The 27,511-nt window shown below is 31.2% G+C and overlaps 1 long non-coding RNA gene across 3 annotated transcripts; it reads right to left on the bottom strand.

The window, feature by feature from the left end:
- Window positions 1–5,956: 5,956 nt before the first annotated feature.
- LOC108480232 (uncharacterized) lies at window positions 5,957–12,202 on the bottom strand. Of its 3 annotated transcripts, XR_001870580.2 has the most exons (6): window positions 11,967–12,202; window positions 9,973–10,040; window positions 8,564–8,716; window positions 8,347–8,462; window positions 7,124–7,195; window positions 5,957–6,182 (listed from the first exon to the last, which is right to left on the bottom strand). It is a non-coding gene; the product is annotated as an uncharacterized LOC108480232 (long non-coding RNA). The 3 variants fall into 3 exon arrangements; XR_008283296.1 differs by lacking the exon at window positions 7,124–7,195 and having other exon boundaries at window positions 8,564–8,733; XR_001870579.2 differs by lacking the exon at window positions 7,124–7,195 and having other exon boundaries at window positions 11,967–12,201.
- Between the last annotated feature and the right edge of the window lie 15,309 nt (window positions 12,203–27,511).

Here is a 27,511-nt window from a genome sequence, read left to right as displayed (position 1 = left end):
TCAGTGGGGCAAACCTGTTGAGCAAGATATATTTGCTTCTTTGGGCTCTATCAAATACTAGCCGAACAAAAGGGTGGCGTAATGCGTTAGTGACGATGTCTTGATGAACAACGAGCAATGATACCTTGAGTCTTTTAAAAAGGATCATTTTCATTTCTGCATTCATAAATCATTCGTAACACATCTAGTTAGGAGTATTTAATTCATTTCAATCAGAACATCCTAATTAATTGACATAAGCATCACATCTAGTTAGGAGCATCTTATTCATTTCGGTCATAGCATCCTAATTATTTGGCATAAGCATAGATACATGAAGCTGATTCTACAGATCATGTCCCTAGAGGATGGTGTAGCAATATCGGTGAATTTGTAGATCTTATCTCCCTGAAGTTGCAGTGGAACAGATCGAAGACGGTAAATCTTATCTCTCTGAAGTTGCAATGGAGCAAATTTAAGCCACCATCCTATCTCCCTAAGCAGTAGTGGAGTAGGCTGAAGATTGCAAATCTTGTCTCCTTGAAGTTGCAGTGGAACAGATTGAAAACGGTGAATCTTGTATCTCTGAAGTTGCAGTGGAGCAGATTTAAGCCACAATCCTATCTCCCTACGTAGTAGTGGAGTAGGCTGAAGATTGCAGATCTTGTCTCCCTGAAGTTACAGTGGAACAGATTAAAGAAGGCGAATCTTGTCTCTCTGAAGTTGCAGTGGAGCAGATTTAAGCCACCATCCTATCTCCCTAAACAGTAATGGAGTAGGCTAAAGATTGCAGATCTTGTCTCCCTGAAGTTGCAGTGGAACAGATCGAAGATGGCGAATCTTGTCTCCCTAACCAGTAGTGGAGCAGATTTAAGCCACCATCCTATCTCCCTAAGCAGTAGTAGAGTAGGTTGAAGATTGCAGATCTTGTCTCCCTGAAATTGTAGTGGAACAGATCGAAGACGGTGAATCTTGTCTCTCTGAAGTTGCAGTGGAGCAGATTTAAGCCACCATCCTATCTCCCTAAGCAGTAGTGGAGTAGGCTGAAGATTGCAGATTTTGTCTCCCTGAAGTTACAATGGAACAGATTGAAGAAGACGAATCTTGTTTCTCTGAAGTTGCAGTGGAGTAGATTTAAGCCACCATCCTATCTCCCTAAGCAGTAGTGGAGTAGGCTGAAGATTGCAGATCTTGTCTCCCTGAAGTTGCAGTGGAACAGATCGAAGATGGCGAATCTTGTCTCCCTAACCAGTAGTGGAGCAGATTTAAGCCACCATCCTATCTCCCTAAGCAGTAGTGGAGTAGGCTAAAGATTGCAGATCTTGTCTCCCTGAAGTTGCAGTGGAACAGATCGAAGACGGCGAATCTTGTCTCTCTGAAGTTGCAGTGGAGCAGATTTAAGCCACCATCCTATCTCCCTAAGCAGCAGTGGAGCAGACTGAAGATAGTGAATCTCATTCCACTGAAGTTGTGGTGGAGTATATTGAAGCTACTTGAAGAAAAGAACCGCCAAAGGAAGTCGAGACTCGGCAAGACCAGGAAAAATTGGCCCTTTTGAAGTCTTTGCTCCATTCTCGTTACTCGACAATGAGCAAAGAGGGGCAGCTGTAATAGGCCAATTTTGGCCTGGCCCATTTATAAAATAAAAACCAAAAAAAAAAAACAAAAGTCCAAATATTTTTTACAAACCATCAAATGACCCAAAACCCAAACTAAAACCTAGTCAAATAACCCAAACCCAATTACAGGCCCACATTTAAACCCTAGCCCACAAAGCCAAACACTATCAGCAAAAAAAAAAAAAGAAAAAAACCCTAGCCCCCTAAGCCTTCAACCGCCGTATGCTAGGCCTACCCCTAGCCACTTCGCGCGCCGCTCCTCTGGACACCTCTTCCACGCTTCTCTGACAACCATCTACAACACGCAAGCAAAGAGAAACACGCAATAGCAGAGAAAACAAATAACAAAGAGACAAAAAAATAGAAATAAGAAGATGGTAGGTTTGGCTATAAAAGCCATGATATTTCAATGTATTGCTTCTTCTTCTTTTTTCGGATAGAACAGTAAATTTTAAATCGAAATAAAAAAAAATCTAACACGATAAATTCAAATTGAAAACTAATTTAATCCAAATTTGTCAATCATATACCCAAAAATAATTTTCACTATGAATTACCTAAATAAAAAGAATGATTCAAACTTAAACTAGAATTAAACCACCTTAAAATAATCCAAATTTGAAATAATTAAACCTAAGTACTGTAGAATCTATACATCAAAGTTTGAAATGATCCAATCGAAAACCTCATCTTATTAAACTTGATTCACCCCAAGTTGAAATGCTTTAAAACCTGAATAATTCAAAAATATAAAACTTAAGTTAATACAAAATCAATTTAATTTGTTCATTTGAATGATGTAACTAAAGTGATATTTAAAAAAATAGCTAATGAATTTTTTGTTGGAGTAAGAATGTTGACTAATTAACAACTTATGTTTTGTGTGCATAACTGATATTTAGGGATTCAATTTATTTAATTTGATTTAATTAGCTACTATTTAAGGATTTAATTTCCATTTTATTTTCCTATTTTGTATATAAATATCTATTTATGGTTTTCCAACAATTATCAATAAAGAGACAAAATTTTTCATACCCTATTGAACTTTTTTTATTATTTTAACATAGAATTTTGGGAAAATTTTATCTACTAACACTACATTTGGTTGGGGGAATGGAATAAGGTTGTAATGAAATAGAGTTGTAATGTAATGCCCCTAACCCGAATCTGTCACCGGAATAGAGTTACAGAGCATTACTTGAGTTACTGATTTATTTATTAGATATTTTATTTCATCTAACGTTCATATTTGGAACCAATTAAAATCAATCATATTGTCCTTTAAACTTACTTATTTTTCTCGACATGTTTTACTTGAATTTATTACTCGTCTCAATATACTTAATTTCCTTGTATCAACGTATCAAAGATAATCACATATTGACATATCATGATAAATATCATTCTCTAGCCATTTCTTCATAAACATAAATCAGGTAATTCATTATATCGATATTTCATGATTTAAAAATAAAATTCTTGCAATGTATTCTATAAAATATCGACTTTTTCATAATTTTAACACTTTTCAATTTAATCATTAAAACATGTTTTTTCCTCGATCTTTAACTAAATTAATAATTTTATTCAATTTTAAAATTTTAAATAATAAAATAATCCACTTCATGCACATTGGTCATTTTTAACTTTTTACAAATTTGCCCATAAAGTTTTACTTTTATTCAATTTAGTCCTTGAGCCTAAAACATGCAAATTAGCTATGCTAGCTGAATATTCATACATATTTTCCTCCTCCTCCTCTCCATTCCACATCCTTAATTTATATAATATGCTTATAAGTAGCATTATCTATAATTTCATTATTTACTTATATGTATATTCAAAGCTGTTCATTTGAGTCATAGTCACTAAATTATTTATATCTTGAGCTACAGAACTCCAAATTAAGATATGTTAATTTTAACTGAAACTAGACTCACATGTATTCTTACCATAAAATTTTCAGAATTTTTGTTAATTCAATTAGTACACTTTATTCATTAAAGTCTCCCTATTTTTCTATTTGATAGTTCTGACCACTCTTCACTAAAGTTTAATTATCTCTTTAAACAGAATTCATATGATGTTAAAATTTGTTTCTTATAAAAATAGACTCATTAAGGAATCTAACCATATAAATTATGTCCCAAAATTGTTTTTATATAATTTTTAATGATTTTTCCAAGTCAGAACAGGGGATCTCGAAATTTTTCTGAACCAGTCTCAGAAAAATATAAATATCTCAAAATACAGAATTCATTTACTTTCTATATTTCTTTTATATGAAAATAGACTCAATAATATTTAATTCCATATCTCACTCTGCTTCTAATTCAATTTCTACCATTTTTTGTGATTTTTAAAAGTTAGCCTATTGCTACTGTCCAAAACTACTTTAGTGCAACATATTGATTACCAAGTTTATAACACTCTTATTTCCATTCTCTACCATATTTCCCATTATTTTCTCTCATTTTCCTTCACTGATATCAAGAACATGGATCCTTATATAAGAAAACTCTACCTTAACATCATTTTCATGCTTTTGATATTACCTTACATGAGAAACTCTACTTAAAATATGTTGAAGTATTAAAATTCTTACCTTGTCCCATTGATTTTAATCTTTAACTTGATTTTTCTCTCTCATCCAACTTCTATTTCTTGAATCCAACTTGATATTCCAACTCCCCTTAGTCTCCTTAACATTTTTCTCTCTTGGTAGCTATGAAAATTCTTTTGATTTTTAGGTGAAAACGATGAATTTTTGGTGGAAGGACTAAATTGTAAAGAAAGGAAAGTTTACTCTTCTCTTTTCTTTCTAACGTGGGATGCATGAAAATGATGGTGTTCTTCCCTCCCTTTTTTTCTTTCCATACACACATATATATATACTAAATAAAATAATAAAATAATAATAAATATCTTATTAAAATATTAAATAAATAATAATTATCTAATTAAATAACTATAAAATATCACCAAAATCATCATTACTTTCTCGGTTTCTCTCTCTTCCAATTGACCATTTTGCACTTTGTAATCTTTTAAAATTTCATTGAGTCATCACTTAATTTAGTAAAATTACAATTTAGTCCCTTATATTTCTTCACCTATTCAATTTGGTCCTTATTCATCATTTTTCCTTGGTTTCTAGATCATTCCACCCTTAAAATATTTGCACTATTAGTCCTTCAATTTTTTCATATTTACCTTTAATCCTTCAAATTTTAAGTATTTACTCTTGGACCACAAAACTTTTCTCACTTTTACAATTTAATCCTTTCTTGAATCAGTATGTCATAATATACTTCCCAGTGACATAACTCAATTTTCCTCTTCTTGTCACTTTATTTCATTATTTTACTGTATTAATGATAATATCTTACTGTAGAAAATTTTGGGGTGTTACATGTAATCAATTTTTTAGTTGTTTGGTTAAATAGAATGAAATAGAACTATGTCAATTTAATTTCTTGTGTTTGGTTGAATGAATTAGATATTGTAATAGCATAAGAAAATGGCTTAAATTACCATAATACCCTTAGTAGAAATTTTTTAAGTAGATGATTGTTGTTATTGTTATTAAATTTTAATAACATTATTAAATTTAATCATATTTTAATATAATTATTATTAAATATAATTTAATAATAATATATAATTTAATAACATTATTAATATAATTTGGTTCATATTTGGTTCATCTATAAAGAAGGATGTACTTTTGAGATTTTGTAAAGAGAATTTATGCAGATCAGTCCCTCACAAATGCTATCCTCTCATTCCGCACACACTTAACTTTTGTCATATGGGTGATTACAGCCATCAAATTTAACACAATTCCTTTTACCAAATCTACTGCCTCATCTCACTACATGCCTAAGATGAAGGACAAAACATAATCTCATGAGATCATAGTTACCAAAATTACAAATATTGATCCAAAAACAATAATTATTCTCATTTATATATATAAAATATCAAACATCTATACACTAAACAAACCCCAGCAAGCAGACCTTGTTTTAACTTCTCTATATCTTTTCCCCAACACATTAACATCAACTCCGAAAATATTCCTCCAAAAATATCAGAAAAGAAAAAAGGCTCTACTGCTGCCATTAATGTATCTTCTGTAACACCCCCAACTCGTATCCCTAGTTAGAACCGGGTTATGGAGCATTACTGAAGTTTACAGATCAAGCAGACAGAAATTTCAAACATTTCATATCATCAAAACAAGTCATCAAAGATTCATTTTAATCCAAATTATAAACATACCAAATTTAAATTAATTTGCCTAGTTCATGAGCACTTAAACATAGAATTAAATTCACATTCACCTATCTAGATTTAGTTCAATTTACCATACCATAATATGACTTCAAAAATAAACACATATTTATATGTATAAAACCAACCAAAATTAAACTTATAACCTCATTTACAATCAAACCACAAAATAACTATTATTTAGACACCTTAGGTACATGCTGACACAAAAGATAAACATCACCACATTTGAGTTCGGGATCATTGTTGGATGCTGAATTGACGATCAAAAGTTAAGTACCTAACCTGCGCACGGAAAACAAAACCGTACGCTGAGTAAAACTTAGTGGTATTTCTATAATCCAAATACTTAAAAGATAAAATAATATAATAAGCACAATTAAATATTAAGCACAATTGAATATTTAAAATTCACATTTTTTTTACAATAGCATTAACCATTCAATATTCAATTCATAATTATATTATTCATACCATACTTAATTCTCATTATTTGCCATAAAATAGCTTCTCACAATATAATACACGTTTCACTTAAACAACAATAATGTTCATTCCATGTCCAATTCATGAATACAGAATTCATGTGTCTCAATCCATATTTCAATTCACAGTCCCATTTTCATTTCACATATAATATCATCCAACATCGATCATAGTGTCATTTCATTTAATTACCCCTATTAACATGATTCGGACTCGGACCGATATACGGATCCAACCAAAACACACCAGTTTGGCACCCAGTGCCTCATTGGATAATTTGAAATAATAATTTAACACCCAGTGTCTCATTGGATAATTTGAAATAATAATTTAACACCCAGTGTCTCATTGGCTAAACCAAAGTAAATTGACACCCAGTGCCTCATCGAATTAATCTGAAGTAGTAAATTGACACCTAGTGTCTCATCGACTCGAAGTCGAAAAAATTCTAAACTTTTCCAATCTTATGGCATGTCATCTATATCCGGCTCAGCCCGGTATAGTTAATAGGGTTCCAGTTCACTTTTCCAATACAACCAATCATTTCAATTCAAATAATCAATATATTCAATATATATATACCAATTCAATTCAATCAATATAAATTCAATAAATTCATCACATAACGAATCAATCCATTTCAATTGCAAAACACAATAATTCTCACCTCGGCACTTACCATATATATAAAATTGAATTATAACAATTAACAACTAGGTTCGAATTATAGAAATACAAACCAGAAATTCTGAGCTATTCGATGTCGACTTTATCTTTCCCCTTTTTAGTCGAGGATTCCGATACAATGTTAGCTACGGAGTTAAAATAATTAAAATTCATCAATACAATACAATTCAATTTCATATTGCATATTTCAATTTTTACTCAACATTTGTCTAAATTCCAACTTAGTCCCTAAACCGAGACTAATTTTATTTCTTTACAATCAATTATATATTTTCATTCAATTTCCACTTTAAACTAGATTTAACTCTCTAATTTCACATAAATCCCTAAATTTTAAATTTTTCACAATTTAGTCCTTATTACTCAAAATTTACAATTTATTCTACAATTCAATCCTTTTCATTTCTAACTTAAAAATCTATCAATTTAATCCTCAATACTCAAATTATTCAACATAGACAACACTTAAAAATTCAATAATTTCTAAAATTTTGACATAAGTCAGGTAGTATTTAATACCGAGATTCCAAAAACATAAAAATCAAAAGAAAAATGGACTAAATTGACTAACCAATTGAGCTTGAAACTTTGAAACCCTAATTTTCTCCTTTCTTTTTCTCCTACTTCGTTTTTGCTTCTCTGTTTCTTTCTTTATTTATTTTTCTTTTTATTTCTTTGTTTTATTATTATATAATATAATATATAATATATATACTTAAACATTAAGGTATAATATTATAATATTATAATATATATTTTAACTTTAAAATTTTTTAATAATAACACTTATGTCGCCTCATTTATGAGCAATGGCATAATTGCTTCTTCAGTCCTTTTACTTTTTCTTTAATCTACAATTGAACTTTCACCCTATATACAATTTAGTCCTTATACCTAATTACTTTTAATTCAAGCAAATTCACTTAATCAAACCCAAATTAACTACAAAACTAACTTCGCAAATATTTATTAAAAATATTTACGAGTCTGATTTACGGGAACAGAGTCCTGGAAATGATTTTTTTTTAATTTGATCCTTTTTAATTAATTAACCATCGAAACATTAAAATTTCTTAACGAAACTTTAATACCACCTTAATGACACTCCGTAAATATTTATAAAACTCAGTTTATAAAAACAAGATCCCAATGCCTTATTTTCTAAAAGTACTTGAACTTAATAAATCATTTATATAACATAAATTATCAAATCAAAAACTTTTTTAAAAATCACATTTGAATCATAAATATTAAATAATAATATTTATGAACTTACTCGTCGGATTTGGTGGCCCTGAAATGACTATTTCTGACACCACTGAAAAACGGGCTGTTACATCTTCAATCTGAATCACTTTCCATACTCCCCGTGGCCTTCAATCCTCTTAGTCTCTGCAACATGCCAAAACCTTACATCAGAAATATGGATAATAACTAAAAAAATTATTACATTGTAGGAAATGTAAAAGAAAAGAAACCAAATCATATGTTACCTTCTTAGAACTCTTCTTTTCCCTAACTTCATATCTTTCTTGGTACATATCAGTCAACCATGCTTTAGGGCCCACCAGGTATTAGGGGTGAGTATTCGATCAAGTTGAGTCGAATCGAGTCGAAAATTTTCAAGTTAGTCGAGTTGGGGAATCCTATTTTAGCAACCAAACTCAATTTGAATTTTTTTAGAATCGAATAAAAAAATTTCGAGTCAAGTTAAATCGAGTTAACGAATCCTATTATTTATACTCAATAGTGCATTTACATGGATCGATTATTTAACTAATAGATGGAGTACAAAATTATTTAACTATATAAACAATATAATAGTTTTGCCTTTTGACTTAATGGATAAACATTTATCAAAACAACGTAATTTTTCTTTTAACTTAATGGTTTTTACTTTTAACTTTTAAAAAAGTAAACATTTATCAAAATGACTTTGTTTTGTCTTTTCTTATTTGGATTTTTGGATAACTCAAATTGTGTAATTCATATTCGAGTTAAACCGAAAAACTTAATTTTTTTATTCGAGTTTTCCTAATAACTTGATTAACTCAAATAACTCAAACTATTTAATTCAAATTTTGAATTTTTTATCGAGTTTTTCGAATCAAATCGGATTTTGTACACCCCTACCAACTACCACCACAACCTACCAATACATGTCAAATTTACACAAAAAATATATATGAAGCTTGCATATATGCTTCGAATAGATCAATGTTTACTTGCAAAACTAAACTAAACTATACTTCAATAAAACAAACCAAGTTGCTATTTTCCGGTCTTAGTTTGACAATAGTTGAAAGAGAGTAGATAAGAGTTGTATGATTAGTTGTGATGCTCATGAACTTATGTACACCAAGTTAAAAAAGTTAAACTAAAAACTACAACAATCTAACTAGCATTGAGCAATGTGTAACCCTATATACATGTTTGAAATGATTTCACGATCAACAAAAATACAAAAACAAAAAATTAAACTTTCCAAAAAAAGAAAAGCCCAAATCAAAAGAAAAATCCAAAGGGAAATCATTTATGCACTATAAATGAATAAAATGAAACATTACAACCTAACAGTTTTAACAAGACTTCATAAACTCATCCAGCACTTCATAAAATGACAGTTTCCAGTTTGCTAAGTTCAGGGTACTGAATATTTTATAATGCCAAGACATCATACTATATAAAGCAACAAGAATTAGCAAATAGTGTTACTAGGATCAACTTTGGGGAAGCTTCGAGGATCAACTTTGTTCATAAAATAAATTTTCTAACTAAGGCAATTGTAGAGAGATAACACCTCTTATAAAGCAAAAGAAACAATAATAATACATTGAGATTTATACTAATTAGTACAAAATTTATAAAGTAATCGTGAAAGGAAAAGTAACATGATACTCACAATTGTGCTCAATCCAATGGTTTGATTTTCCAAATCATACAAAACCAGCTTGTTGGAAAGTACTAAATCTGTAAGCAACAAAACAAAGTTCCATAAAAAATTCAAATTACTCTAATTTCAGCAAATACTATTGCAACTTACAGTCTAATAAAATCAATGCTACAAGGTACACACTTAAGATTTCCATTTAGTATTCACTTGGATTTGATGATTAAAATCTTTTTAATCCAAGTTATAAAAATAACCAATCATTCAGGACAACCTAAAAAAACATGTCTGAAAAAGGACAATAGGACATAATAAAAAGGTATTTTTAATGATAATTTAAAAGAATAATCAATAATAAGAGAAGACATAAATATACCATTAATTTTAATAAAACATCAGTATAAACCTTGTAGAGAAGCTACGACAATATTGCAGGCAATTATTAAAGTATATCTCAGGTATCCAAATTAAAGTTATGAGTATCACGACCAAAACAATATAGATCTTATAGAAATTACATCAATATACAAACTATAACAAGAACAAAAACATATGTGGAAAGAAGTGCACCAATGCAGTAATTTTGAAATCATAATTTTCACCTTCCAATTGAGCCTATAAGGTGTGAATTTCATGAAAAAAAAATTCTACATTAGAATATGAAAAATAGAAAAAAGTAGAGAATTCAATTAACTAAAGAAAGCCCTTTCTCATTCTATATTCTCTTGCAACTGTTAGAAACCACAATATGTATATATTGTTGATAAACAAGTCCATTACTTTTAACATTGACTTTTACATATTTTTTGGAGCTATTATTGATAAATAAGCCCATCACTTTTAATCTATTATTTCCTTATAAGCCAATACTTATTTTAAGGAGTCCATTTTATTTGTAGCGTCTATATCCATTTTTAATGAATTTTATTTGTAGCGTCTATATCCATTTTTAATGAACTATCAAAAGCAATTGGAACAACAGCATAGTCCATGGAGAAGACCTATAAGAAGACATGAATCATCCATTGGTGTTGTAATTGTGCCAATAAGACCTATAAGAAGACATGAATCATCCATTGGTGTTGTAATTGTGCCAATGATAACCATTCAAGACAGGCTATTTTATTGCAAACCAAAATATTTGCTTAAGGATCACAAAAGCAAACTGATTTTCAATTGTAATGGAAATCATACCAAAGAACCCAAATTAATCAAATTCATTATAACACTTCAAAAACCAAAAGAAATATGAAAACCCCCAACAAGAATCAAACATATCTTTTTTTTTGTTCAACAAAAATAAAACATATTGGCAACATTAGTAACCAAATTCCTAAATCAAGTTGTGTGATCCAATTAAAGAGTTAAAAGAATGATAGATTAACCGAGCAAGAATCAAAGAAATTTCAATTAAAGAATCAAAGTCAATCAACATTTCTTCAATCGATGAACATGAAACACAGAAAATCAAAATCAAAATCAGAAAACAAAAACCTATTAAGACATACATACCTTGTTAATTCGACAATCGGAGGTTAATTGATCATTCATTACAAAAAAAAAAAACACAATTCACCATTTTTACATATCAAATCTAACTATAAAATGAATGGGAAACTAATGAAATCATTTGCAGTTTTATAACAATGGGTCTTGATTCTTGAACTGAAAATTACATTTAAAAAATGGTACCCAGAAAAAGGAAAAGAAACCCAGGAATGAGATGAGAAAACTTGAAGAATATGAGAGAAAAAGGGTAAAAAAAAAAAGCTTAAACCAACATGGGATATGGGTTGGTTGACAAGAATCTTAAAAGAAAAGAATAGTCCCCATTTATTTTTTGTGTTGATGAATAAAAAAGAAGAAATTAAAGAAAAGAATTTGGGGATTTACTCAATGAATAAAATGGGTATCGAAGGATGGAAACAAGCATCAGCGACGGAAGCAAGGTGGTCTAAGATTCAAACAAAAAATAAAAAATACTAAGAAAATGAACAATAAATTACCCGATAATGGAAGTAGATTTTGCCTCTAACTTTGTTACTCACTGTAACAGACGCATCTAGAGAAAATGATGAAGGTAGATGAAAAGAGATTTTTATCTTCAAAAGTAGAAGGCTATTACGGACAACAAAGAATAGCCAATTCAGAGCCCTATTTACAGAATGGTTATTCAGTGCTCACCCATAATAGAGGCTTACATGGAATAATCATTCGGTAGTAAAAAAATGAACCAAACAAAGAAAACACTATTTAAAATTGAATAAGCATTGAACTGAATCCTTATTCACGTCAACCAAACGTGACATAAGATTAAAACATTTGGTACTTACCCCCTTAGGCCTACCATTTTTGTTGGAAAAATTGGTTTTAAAATAAATTTTGTCATCATAAGTTTAAAAAATTTTCTTTAAAAACCGATAGGTTGTGATATTTATAACAATAAAACCCTTTTACTCAAATTATTTTAGTGTTTATGGATTAGGCTGACTCTATTGTTCTCACCTTTCAACCACTTGATATTCTCCGCTAATGTCGATCTCGGTTTGCTAGAGTGTGAACTCTATTCCCAAATCAATGAAAAATTTAGTGAAACTTCAAGAGTTAGAAATCGAAAGATGAACTCTGTCAAACGATAAAATTTATTTGGGAAATAATTTAACTATATTTTGACAGAATATTAATGTAGAAAAGTGTGTTATTTTACCTAACTTTTGGTCTCTATTTATAAAGAAAATAACAAGAATCTCAATAGAACAAGATATAACCAAATAATAATATTTTAATTATGTTATTGATAAATGTGAATTAAATTTGGTGTAATTATGTTGAATTAGTCTGCGTTGTTTCGATAACATAATGTGATGTCACACACTTGAATCCAACAATTAGGTCGAGTGTGTGGTGTACAAATATGCTAAAAAGTTCAACATTTTTTTATCTCAAGTATAACATTATGATCATACACATTACTATTTATAAAAAGAAATATATCTGCAAAACTAATTTCAATGTAGTCAATGAACATGCAATTAGAATTCATAATCATTTTCATAAGATAAAAAATATATATATAATATTTAGACAACCTCACATTTTCATACATTTTAAGCTAGGAAAATAATCTTCAAAACATAATGTGTCTTATCATTATCATATAAGGAACCTAACACACACAAATAATTTCAAGTATATTCACAGTCACACATTTTAGTAAGTATTTTAATGCCCTAATTTGGTTTCAGTTACATGACAATATATAATCACAAATTTCATTATTAACGTGTCACATAGATTATGATATTTCAATCAGGCAAGTAGATAGATTAGCATAATCATTAATAATTTCTAAAATCAAACAATAAATAATATATGATTACAAAAAGCCTTTTTCTCACAAAACTATATTTTTACTCATCATGTCCATGTCACAATTGAAGGAAACTTTCACGTCTACTTCTCTTAATAATCTAGCGAAAACAAATTTGGTTTGAAAATTAGGAATATGAAACACCTCCCTTATGATAAGGCCTTTCTAAATGTAGGTTTGAACAAAACCTTGCTTTTTTTCCAAACATGTGTAATTTCAAGAGTTTCTAAGATAGACAGTCAGTCTGTTCTCTTTTTTCCACTTGGGAGTAAGACACAAAGATCTTTTAATTACCACTAATATACTGAGTGGCACCACTAACTATCCTCTACTCTTTCACATTAGTCAAAATATTAACTTGAGAAATGACCACACAATTATACAATCTGCTTCGACCAAATTGACATTTGGCTTAACAGGATTATCATTCATCCATTATTGATTTCTACACATAGTTATATAGTAACCCAGTTTGTGATCACAATTGAATACTAGAATAGTGAGTATAGTTGATGAATAAAACATCAAGTATGTTATTAGGAAAGAGAGATCATAACACTTTTAAGTATCAAGTCTTTCCTAACCAGAACTATTCCTAGACATGCACTTTCACACTATCACAATTATTTCTAGCAACCAACTATGGATTTGCCACACAAAATAATTTCCTTTTTTTTTTCTCAAAATTTATTTTGGGCTTGTAACCATATATACATCATAGATCATGTTTAAAAATAAATTCAACTTACAAATATATATATTCAATTGTATATAAACATCCAATTCAAAGTAAATGAATTAGATTTGCATATTCAATCAAATAAGATAATATGGTAAAGTAGAAATTCTTATCATAGTAACAAATGGATATCTTATAATTAAAACCTTAGTTTTTTAGATATAAAAAACTCAAGATTTGGTCCAACCCAAATTAAAGGTAGAACTAATATTAATCAAGCCCTATGCAAATTCACATTATTACTACATTAATAATTTTATTAAACTTCAATTTAAGGTCACTAATTTTGTTAATTATAGTAAACAAATTCATGCAACATAAAATCATGAATTCATGCCTTATCCAAACATAAAAATAACACACTTTATATGTGATCAATATTTTATTTTTCCAAAATTACACCAATTCTAATCTTTCATAAATATTTAGATTTTATCCATTTACATATCTATTATTGATGCATAGGAATCTCGAAAAATATGAATCTCGAAATCATTGGGATACATGTTGTAAGACAACAATACAAGCAGACAAATGGTACCTTTATGGAAACATGAAACAAGCAACATCACGACAATAACGACAACGACGAACATGAGTATCGACAATGTGGACAACATCCAAAAATCCTTAAGATTGTTCGAAAATTGATGTTTAAAAATTAAAGTCATTGCTTGAGGCGTGAATATCACTATCCTTATAACACCCTTCAATCGGTCCGGTCGCTGAACTCGGGCAATAGGAAGCTACAACTAAATACCAAGCATTTACAAACAAGTTATAATTTTAAAATCTCAATTAAATATCCAAAAAATCATAATTAAATAAATTAAAATATGTTTCAATCAGTTACGGGTTAATATCATGCTTTCTGAAGGTTAAAATAAAGCAGGCAATCTTTAGCATCAATTTGAAGCAAATTTAAAAAGATGAGAAAAATATGAAAACAAGGGATACACAGTCGTGTCCCGAGGCTGTGTGGAAGGGTTGAGGTCGTGTGTATGGGCCACATAGTCATGTGAGTAAACTGTGTAACAACTTGATGTCGTGTGACAGAGCTTAGCCCGTGCTGCTCAAGGACATGGCCGTGTGGCCAAATCGTGCACAATTCGAATATAGGGTCACACGGCTGTGTCGCCAGACCGTGTAACTCACTGAGATCGTGTGGACAAACCTACACCAAAATTAAATAGGCCACATTGCCTTGTGGGGTGACCGTGTGAGAAACACGATCGTGTGGTAAACCGTGCCTAGGTTGTGTGCACATAAAATAACTTCAAAATCAAGCCATTTCACCTACCATTTCTTAGTTACCAAGCCATACCATTTACACCTATTATTACCCGATTCAAAACACACCAAATTATATAAAAACATGTCATATATCATTAAACCTAAATGCCTAACCAATATGCCCACAAAGGCACCTCAATTTACAATTCAAAACAACCAAAATGAATATGTTCAAGCATACCAATTCACAAACATTATATGGCACATTCTCAATCACTTACTTAAGTACAATTAACCTTTAATCATCTTTATGTTTTAACATCAAATATATCAAATTATATCAAATATCCTTTTATATTTAAGCATCAACCAAGAACATATAGCATAATAAGACACTTCTCTCAACCGTAAGGATATTAAGCATACAATTCAAGCAATCTAACAAGTCATCAACCAAATACCACTACCTTTTCATATATATACTTATATATATACACTTATAACATAACAAACAAGATCATCAAGATAAAAAATGAACTTTATAACAAAAAATCTTCCTAGGTATATATGCCAAAACCAAAATAAGAGCATAACCAACACTTGAGTTTGGGATTGTCGTTGGATGTTGAATTGACGTATGAACCAAATTGTACCTAACCTGTGCACGAACAATAAAAAACATACGTTGTGTATAACTCAGTGGTATTTTATAATTTGAATAATAAGTATAATATTAAACATAAAGAAGCATAAATTTAGAATGAAAATAACATATAAATCATTCGGCCAAATATGCTATTTCACATATTCATGTACTCAAAACCATCTCATTTCTCTTATATCATCATAAGTCTATCACAATTTTCAAGTTAATAATCATACAACTCATATAAGATACATTTCATCTCAAAATCCAATTCATGATTTTATGGAACATAACATATAAATGTTCCCAATTCAATCCACAATTTACATTTCATTTTTCATTTCCAGTTTCATTTCATATTCTTTTTGCCATATCAAAATCATAAACCATTTCGTTCTTTATATCCCTATTAACATGACTCGAACTCAAACGGATACATGAATCCAACCAACACACCAGTTTGGCACCCATTGCCTTATCGAATAAATCTAAAGCAAAATGATTGAGACCAACGCTATCAAATACATTGACACCCAGTGTCTCATCAGTTAAATCGAAGCTAAATCAAAGCACATTGGCACCTAGTGCCTCATTGACTTGTAGTCGAAGAAATCCCTGAACTTTTCCTGTTCTATGGCATGCCAATTATATCCGACTCTAACTGAGCAGTTAATAGAGTTTTCATTTCATAATCTAGTACCAACCAATGTCTTAATTTCATAATTATTTCAATTAAGTAAACATTTATTCAACATATATAGTAGCCATAATTATCCAAATTCATACTCAATTTTCATAATTACTAAAAATACACACATTTATCAAACATATTCATTTCAATTCTCATAATCGTTATTCGATTCAGATCATCCCCTATCTTACACCTCCTCTAGAAATAGAACCACTACAACTACTTCCACGACCCCTAGCCATATGTGCAGACTTCTGAGTAGAGATAAGAGTAACATTATCACCTCTTGGGCACTCTCGAGCAAAATGATCTAATGATCCACAACAAAAATAGGCTCATGCTAATTTCCAGCCTTCACCTTGATACTTCTTCTCATAATGCTCACAATTAGGTATCTCAACATATCGAGACAGACCTCACATACTAACCACAGATACAGTCAGTTATCGATCTCAATTTTTTCAGATCTATCAGAGTTAAAAGTTGATCTCCAATTACCATGAGAATCCATAGTTCGCTTTGGTTACGAATGCAAACTAACAATTCCTATTCGTTTTCTAGTAGCTCGTGTAGATTCAATTTTCTTATCAAGACCCAAAGCTTGTTCCACCATTTTCGCTTGTTTTACTGAACCAACAAACTCTAAAATTCAATGTGATACATGCTATACTTTGAGTTCGTTGCGTAAACCACACGGGAACCATTTGCAACTTTCAAGTTCAGATGGCACAAATTCTGTAGCATATTTACCAAGTCGCAAAAACTCACATTTGTAATTAGCCACTGACATTTCCATCTATTTCAACAACAAAAATTCATGTTTCCTTTCTTCGAGATACAACTCTCTGACATATTTCTTCTGAAATTCCATTTGAAAGAACTCTCAGCCGACTCACTCAGCAGGTACGTGGTGTGTTACCATCTGCCACCATGTATACGCTTCTCCTTGTAGTAGAAAAATGGCACAAATAACACATTCACACGGGGTACACTCAAGTTGATGCAAAATATGTTTGGTCGATTCCAACCAGATTTTAGTAGCCAAGGGACCAATCCCTTTCAAACCCAAAAACTCAGTTGTACCATATCTCCATAATTATTTAATCGGAGCCCATAGAACAACATGCATAACTATAACATTAAGAGAAACTCTCGCCACTCTCTAAAGAGTTTGAGCTTTAACTCGAAGTAAATTCAAATCAGCTTGACCCTCATTATTACCTCTATCAATGTTAGGTTGTTCTGCACCAGCTGAATGAACGCTCGGTGCCATCGGCTCAGCTTTATTTAAATTTTTAGTGGAATGATCCCTAAGATGAATCTTCTGATCAACTTCATTATTTGATTTACATGACATCTTTTAACTATAAAAAAGAAACAATTATAATCAACAATAAAATCCCGACTCAGACTCGACTCGACTCAACTTTGGAATGAACCTTTAGTCTGATATTTGGCTAAACCTATAGCTCTAATACTAGTAGGACCCGGGCAATAGGAATCTACAACTAAATACCAGGCATTAACAAACAAATTATAATTTTAAAATCTCAATTAAATATTAAACAAATCATAATTAAATAAATTAGCATATATTTCAATCAGTAACGGTTTAATATTGTGTTTACCAAATGCTAAAACAAAGCAAGCAATCATTTAGGATAAATTTGAAACAAATTTTAAAACATGAGAACAAATATGAAAACAGAGGACACACGGTCGTGTGGACAGGTTGAGGCCATTTGGATGGGCCACATGACCGTGTGAGTAAACCATGTAATAACTTGATGCCATGTGAAATTGGGGTCACACGGCCATTTCGCCAGGCTGTGTGACAGAGCTCAACCTGTGTGGCTCAAGAACATGGATGTGTGGCCAGACCGTGTACAATTCGAATATAGGGTCACATGACTGTGTCGCTAGACCGTGTGGACAAAGCTGCACCAAAATTAAATAGGTCACATGGCCATGTGGGGTAACCGTGTGGGAAACACAATCGTGGGTAGACTGTGTCCTAGGTCGTCGACACCTAAAATAACTTTAAAACCAAGCCATTTCACCTACATTGCTTGGTTACCAAGCCATACCATTTGCACCTATAATTACCCAATTCAAAACACATCAAATTATGTCAAAACATATCGTATACATTGGAACATAACATATTAATGTTCCCAATTCAATCTACAATTCACATTTCATTTTCCATTTCCAATTTCATTTCATGTTCTTTTTGCCATATCAAACTCATAAAAACCATTTCATTCTTTATATCCTTATTAACACGACTCGGACTGAAACTGATTCACGGATCCAACCAATAGACCAGTTTGGCACCTAGTACCTCACCAGATAAATTCAAAATAAACAATTGCACCTTGCACTATCAAATATATTGACACTTAGTGTCTCATCGATTTAACTAAAGCAAATTGTCACCTAGTGCCTTATCAACTCATAGTCAAAGAAATCTCTTAACTCTTCCTATCTTATGGTATGCCAACTATATCTGACTCTACCTAAACAATTAATAGGTTTTTCATTTCATAATCCAGTACCAACTAATGTCTTAATTTCACAATTATGTCAATTAAATAAACATTTATTCAACATATATAGTAGCCATAATTATCCCAACTCATACTCAATTTTCATAATTAATAAAAATGCACACATTTATCAAACATATTCATTTCAATCCTCATAATCATTATTCGATTCAAATCATCCCAAGTGAACAAGAATTCTCACCTCATATTCTTTCCATGAATGAACAAATCAATATGTAGCAATTTATAATTAGTTTGGATTATAGAAATAGAAATAGTAAACTCCAAGTTATTCGTTGTCGACCTTGTCTTTTCCTCTCTTTTTTTTTGAAGAATTTGGGTCGACATTAGCTACAAATTAAAACAAACAACATATTTCATCAATACACAAACAATTTCACATTCAATTGCTAAATAAATCGACTTTTGCATTTTATTCAATTTAGTCCTTAAAATAGGGACTAACATATTAACCTCAAATTTTTATACCAATTTCACTCTAGGACAAATTTAACTCCTTATTTCTCATTTTTACCCCAAAATTTTAAAATTTTTAGAATTTGGTCCCTATTGCACAAATCAACCATTGACATTACAATGTAGTCCTTTTTCACTTTAACCTAAAAATCTATCAAATTGGTCCTTAAAACTTTAACTATTCAACTTAAGTAACATCTTAAAATTTTAAAAATAACAAAAAATACAACATAGTTCAGCTGCATTGAACTACGAGGATTCTGAAAACATAAAAATTACAAAAAAAAATGGATTAAATTGACTAACCAATTAAAGCTTGAAACTTAAAAAACCCTTGGCCGTTTCGTCTTCTCCCTTATTCACTGTTCCAAAATTTTTGGAAATGAAATGAGAAAATATGTTTTGTTTTATTTTCATTACTTTAGTTTTATTATATTATGATCTTATAACATATTATATTATTATTTAACCTTTATAACTTATATGTATAATTGTCTCATGACCATCCACACTTATTAAACAAGTGGTTTAATTACCTTATAAGTCTCTTAGCTTAATTCTACATTGTAAATTAATAATAATTCGCACTTTTATCACTTACGCGATTTAGCCCCCATGCACTAAATAGCCGTAATTCGATACAATTACCCGATTGAAATTTAATTCACTTCTAACTTAACTCCATAAATATTTAATAAAAATATTTACGAGTTTGATATTAGGAATCGAGGTTTCGAAACCACACTTTCTGACACTATTGACTTTTGGGTCATTAAAGTCCTTAAAGATATTTCATGGATATGCGTATCCTTCAGGTTGCAACAAGCACTTATGTTAACCAATAGAAAAATAAGAAACAAGAAAGAGCGAAGCAATTAAACACTCAATTGAGATTTTAGGAGGAAAGCTTTTCTAAAAAGAATATAGAGAAAATTTGGAAGAGAATGTGAAAGCTAATGAGTAACTTAGAAGGCTGCCATTCATGCCAAAAAATAGAAATTATAACAATTGAGAAGATATTTGATACGTTTGAAAAAAATTGATTCTATTAACAAAATCTTGACTTAGGAAATCAAGTAACTTTTTTTATTATAACAAAAAAAGTAAAATAAAATAAAATGTAAAAGGCAAAATCAAATCAAGTCTAGTATCACGTGTAAGGGAAAGGGAAAACAACTCATTTGAATTAAATTGAGCTATCAAGCTCAAGCCTCATGCACACGTATAATAAACCAACATTATATAAATATTATTTAATGGTGTATCTAAAGAATGTGGAAAATGTGTAATGCTTTGAAATATATGAAAACTTCCAACATGGTCGCCAACTATATTACTCTGACTTAGTTGCTAATGATAAATTTCTATTTTATTTCTAAGTTGCCACATTTAGTGTATCCAATACATTTAGTGTATCTATTATTTAATAGATTCATATTTATTATCTCCAATATCCAATACACTGAATTTTGTGTATAAATTTATTTTATGAGAAGTTATTCATGTTCATATCATCTGAATCTAATACACTTACCTATTCGTTGTAGCATATTACTAACCATGCTGGTAACAAAAAGTTGGTTCTGCCAGACCCTGCTTTTAATGTCATCAATGGTGGTTCACATACAGGAAATAAACATGCTATGCAGCTATGTATCTCAATATTCCATTTGATTTTGTTAGTCATTTCTTGATATTGAGTTCTCAGACATTTATGTTTGCAAGATTTCATGATTCTCCCTGTAGGAGCATTATCCTTTAAAAAGGCCGTGAAGATGGTGTTAGAATTGTAAAATAAATTTGAAATAAAACTTAATTAACCAGGATCATGTCAAATCATCAAGAATAAATCACTAATGAAAATAGATGTGGAAGCGTACATGAATTCATCAATTTCTTGAAATCTAAAAATCTTGGGGTTTTGATCTTCCAAATTAGCATACAAGTAATCTAGAGGACTGTAACATCCCAAAATAGGACCTAGTCGATATAGTGGTTTTAGGACCACCAATCTGACATTAAAATAATTTTTTTATGATTATTATGAGGTCTAGGATATGAAAATAAGCATGTGTTAAAGTTTAATAAAGAAATTCTAAGTATAAGGTGTCCAATTGGTAACTAGGGACCAAATTGAATAAGTTGTAAAACTTTGGTTCTAGAAGAAAATTGTATGAAATTGCTTTGGATTATTAATTAGGAGGTCTTAAATAGCAATTTTCCTAATTTCTAATTTTTTGGACAAAAATGGGCATGCATGGAAAAATTTGAAAGTTTAGTAAGAAAGGGCATTTTGGTCATTTGGTAATAAAATAAATAAAAAGGGAAAAAGGAAGCAAAATTCAACCATTTTCTTCTCCATGACTATCGAATTTTGAAGAGAAACAATAGCTAGGGTCTTCAACATTTTCAAGCTAAATAATAAGTGCTCTCTAGCCTTGTTTTTAACGTTTTTCGTATTATTGAGATCCTCTAACATGCTCTCTCAATTTCTACCCATATTTCAAGCTAGGGTTCATGTTTAGAAATTTACCCTTGCATGAGATGCTGGTGTTTTGATGATTTATGAAGGAATATGAGAGTTTAAAGGATGGTAAACAACTTTTACTAAGTGGTTTTTCATGAATATGGCTTAAGGGACCAATTTGTAAAAGTTGTAAAGATGGGTAGGAAAATGTGAAATGAAGGAAATTGTGGGCTTCCATAACTATGAAAAATATTTAGCTAGGCTTGGGTAGCCAAGAAATTACATGCATTTCATCATACAAGTGTTAGGATTTAATTTTAAAAAGTGTGAAAGGTTAGTGGCAAAATGGTCACTTTTCCTTAGGATAAGTTTTAGGCCGGAAATGAACAATGTGAGGTATTGATAATCTATTTTCACTGATATAGACCCTGAGGAACCAGTTCCAAAGGTCGACCGTCGAAAATGAAAGGTTTTGAAATAATCGAGATACGAATCCAGAACGACTACCAGGTAAGTTCGTGTAACTCAACTGGTTATATGTATAAATGTATTGAATCTATTATAGTGTTGAATTGATTGTGTGATGTATGAATGGTAAATTACATGAAATTTCTTTAAATCCCTAACTTGTTTGGAAGAAGGTAAAAATCCATTTTGATTATTGTACCCTGATGGATATGATATATTGCAGGAGAAATGGGATCCTATATGTGTTGCAGAAAGGATTTAGCCCGGAAGGTAATCCATTGATCTCAGTATAGGACGGATTTAGCCCAGACGGGTAATCCTAAAACGAACCTTCCGAGCAAATATAATGAAAAGGGTTCATCCCGGATGGGTAATCCTAATTGACTAGATAGATATTGGACTGGCCACCCAGATTGACTCTAAGAGAAATGCTTTGCTATATTGAGGATTTAGCCTGGACTGGCAATCCAACAAAGCCTTATGGTACATGGTATATGTGAAATTAGCCTGGACTGGCAACTCCATTGCATAAATTGAGACTCGAGATGGTATCCAAAAATGGGAAACCACTGAATATAGATCAATGAAATATCCATCGGGAGTTCAATGATTCAATGGACAAATGTATGTGAAAGTGTCATGAGAAGACATGAATTAGAATGTGTACTTGATATGATGAGCTCATCTATGTATCTTGGTATATTTGAGACTAACTTGATGATTGAGTTTATGTTTTAGGAAAAAGTGTAATTATAATTGATGGATGACATGACACATAATGACTGTGTATTTAAATGTCTGGTAAGTTTACTTTCCATTATACGAACTTACCAAGCATGTTAATGCTTACCCCTTTTCTTTTCCCTATCTTACAGAGCTTGTGGACTCGTGAAGATTGGAAGACGATTGGAGCATTGTCAACACTATCAACTTGTTTTGCTTTGGTATATAGAAACTTTTATTTTGTTATAATGGCATGTATAGGATTCTTAGTCATTTTGTTATATGTGTCATTTGGCTAGCCAATGTAAGGTCTTGAATGATATACTTATTCATTTAGTATATGGCCATGGGATATGGCTCATTTTAATATAGGTTGTAAACCTACTAATTGTGCATGTTATGCTTAAATGTTTCATGTGATGGTTAAATGTGGTATATTATGAATGGACATGTGAAATGTGGCCAAATCACTTGAAGATGGTTTAGGTCATAATTGGCATGATTTATGAAATGAGCTAAGTACATAATATGGCTTGCAAAATGGTAACCCTAAAACAAATAGGGTACTATCAATATAGGTTAAGAAGAGACTTGAAGCAACATGTATGACCTTAGCTAAGAAGGTTATAAAGGTACATTTATACCATGATAGATGTCCAAGGAACATATTAGGGTGTATAGATGTTTGAGGGTGACTAAAGGCTTGGGGTATAGCCTACAAAAATGTAACACCCCTTACCCGAGACCGTCGTCGGAGTCGAGCACGAGGCGTTACCAGACTTATCTTACTTGTTCGGGGCATAAATTTTTTTTTACTTTTAAAAATTAATTCGCTCGCATTCATCCAATAAATCCCTAAAAAGGGCCTTTGAGGCTCTAAAACGTGCAATACCAAGCCAAGAACATTAAAAATTTTCCAATTAATTACACAAATCAAAACAATTTATTTCACTATTCATAATAAAACTGTCCATCTACATAACAGTCACTAAATTAATTATAACTCGAGTTACAAAACTCAAAATTTAAATCCTTAAATTTTCTCTGAAACTAGACTCATATATCTTCTTACCATAATTTTTCCAGAATTTTTGGTTTGGCCAATTAGTACAGTTTATTCATTAAAGGCTCCCCTGTTTCGCAGTTCAGCGGACTTGATCTCTCTTCACTAAAAATTTATTTTCTTATTATACAAAATTTGGATAACATTTTCGTTTTTTTGTAATGAAAATAGACTCACTAAGGAATCTAAACATATAAACTATGACTTATAATTCTTTTTTTACTATTTGTAGTGATTGTCCAAAGTTGGAATAGGGGATCACGAAGTCACTCTGAACCAGTTAAATATCTTAGAATATAGACTTCCTTTGCTTGCTCTGTTTCTTTCCTATGAAAATAGACTCAATAAGATTTAATTCTATATCTCATTCATCATTTAATTCCATTTCTACAATTTTTAGTGATTTTTCAAAACCACATCACTGCTGCTGTTTCCTAACTGTTCCATGGCCAACTCTTACTCCTTCATAATTTCTTTGCATCAAACCTCATTTAGGCATATATAATACCAAAACATGTTCTTATTTAGCTATATCATAAGCTAATCATTACTAAGTATTCACATGCCATTCTTTAATCATAACATAAGGACATACACACAAAATAGCCAAGTCTTTGTACATGTTATAACTTAAAAGTATTTCTAGTCACAAAATACTGAGATAGCTCGTTGATAGTGTGAGGCAATATCCGACATCCTTACGATTTTCTGAGTTGACTTTGTGATACTATAAAAAAAAAGAGAAAAGAAAGGGAGTAATCATAAAGCTTAGTAAGTTTGCATGTAAATAAATAACAACATTTTAAATGAATTATCAAGATAACCCGAACCTTTCGAACATGGACGTATCTTACCTTCCCTTTGGTACACTCTTTAAATTTTTCATTGAACCACTTGGAATACTAAGGATACACGGGTACCTTTCCTTTTTAAACTTACTATTTCCATGTCTTGACATGGTCTTACGTGGTATCCTTGCCTTATGAACCCACCATTGTCATGCCTTGGCATGGTCTTACATGGGATCTTTGCCTTATCGTAGTTTATCAATGCCATGTCTTGACATGGTCTTACATGATTTCCTTTCCTTGTAAATTACCAATTCCATGCCTTGGCATGGTCTTACTTGGTATCGTTAAACCCTAATGTCATGACATTTGTATCCTACACATTCCTAAGGTTCAACCGGGACTTTTAAGTATCATTTCTCCGTCAATTCTTGCTTGAATCATCAAGGAATTAATTTACAAAATAAATATATAGATGCTAAAAAATAACATCATTAATTATAAATAATAAAACATTGCATTTATTTACCGCAAACTTACCTCGATACAAAATACGATCAAACATTTTGATTTAGTCCTCAACCTTTTTCTTTCCTCGATCTAACCCTAAATTTCATTCTTCTTGATCTATAAGAGCAAATTTAACTTATTTAATATTAACATTTATCAAAACAATCCTTAACTCTAACTTTGGTAAAATTATGATTTTGCCCTTAAACTTTTGCATATTTACACTTTTGCCCCAAGCTAAAAAATGAAACTTTATCCCTAATTCTTATGTTTTATGACATGATGATCATTTATTTACCTACGGCAACATCAAATTCCCACTCTAACATGTACTTATGACCATTAGGTATTTTTACCGATTATGTCGTGTTACTCAGTTTTGCTTAAAATCGCTTAGCTCAAGTCATTTAACATAGTTTCAAGCTTCATATTCTACCATAAAACATCAAAATAAACACATTTCACCTATGGGTATTTTTCCAAATATGAACCGTAGGTTAAATTATTGCTAGAATAAGCTAAATCAAGTTACCGGGACTTCAAAAACGTAAAGAAAATTAAAAACGGGGCTTGGAATCACTTACTATGAAGCTTGGAAGCTTGACAAAACCCTAGCTATGAAGACCCTTGAAATTTTGGCCTAATGAAGAAGATGGGCACATTTTGCCATCTTTTACCCTTTTTTAATCTTTTAATTACCAAATGACTAAAATACCCTTCATTAAAACTTTAGTTATTTTTATCTATATATGTCCATTTTTGTCCATGAAAACCTAATGGTCTAATTACCATTTAAGGACCTCTACTTCAGTTATACTCTTCAGTTTAATCCTTTAGTGTCTAAAACTCATATTTATCAACTTTTGCAATCAAGCCCTAGTAGGTAAATTAAGTATGCTATCTATAAAATTTCCATCGATACTCTCACACATGCATCTAATCACTCAGTAAATTATAAAAATTAATCGGAATAAACTTTTCTATCTCGGATTCATGGTTTCACAACCATTGTTCCATTTAGGCCCCATTTTAGGATGTTACAAAAAAGGTCCACACGAGTAGACACACGGGCATGTGTCTAAGCCGTGTGTGACACACGATCAGTCCCCATGGGCGTGTTGTATGGCTGTGTCCCCTGAACCTAAAATTTTAGGTTAGTATACAGGGTAGTAAACACATGGGTAGATACACGGCCATAGGTCTCAACCGTGTGGATGACACGGCCTAGCACACAAGCGTGTGTCTTGGCCGTGTACCTCAAAATGAATGATGACATCATAAACAGAATGTCCAAGTTTTTGGACACGGGCAATGACACGGATGTGTCTAGGCCGTGTGAGGGACACGGGCGTGTGCTCAGCCGTGTGAAAACCCCTGTAGGTTCGAAATGAAAAATAAATTCCAATAATTGAACACGGGTAAGGGACACGGGCGTGTCCCAATACACACGGGCGTGTGCATTGCCTCCACATGGGACAATATAATTCTATTTCATCAGTTTTAAATTGAAACGAAATTTTATAACCTATAATTTCTGGTAATGCCCCGTATCTTGTCCTAGTCTCGGGTACGAGTAAGTGGTGTTACATTTAGTGGTATCAGAGTTACGGTTTCGTTGGTTCTCAGACTAACATAGCATGTAACGAGTCTAGCTATACATGACATTATACAAGTTATGATAGTGTGACATCTCCTAACCTTATAATCGTATTTAAATATAGTAAATGTCTTCTGGTCAAGCCCAAGATGAGTTCGAGGGAGCCGAGAGCCATGCTCCAGCTTCCGTTCAGTGAGTTACTTTTAGTAGTAGTAGTAGAAGGCCTATGT

Source organism: Gossypium arboreum, chromosome 1 (genome assembly GCF_025698485.1).
Source record: "Gossypium arboreum isolate Shixiya-1 chromosome 1, ASM2569848v2, whole genome shotgun sequence".
NCBI lineage: Eukaryota > Viridiplantae > Streptophyta > Magnoliopsida > Malvales > Malvaceae > Gossypium > Gossypium arboreum.
The sequence above is the reverse complement of the archived record's forward strand: the minus strand, read 5'-3'. Positions and strand labels throughout refer to the sequence as shown.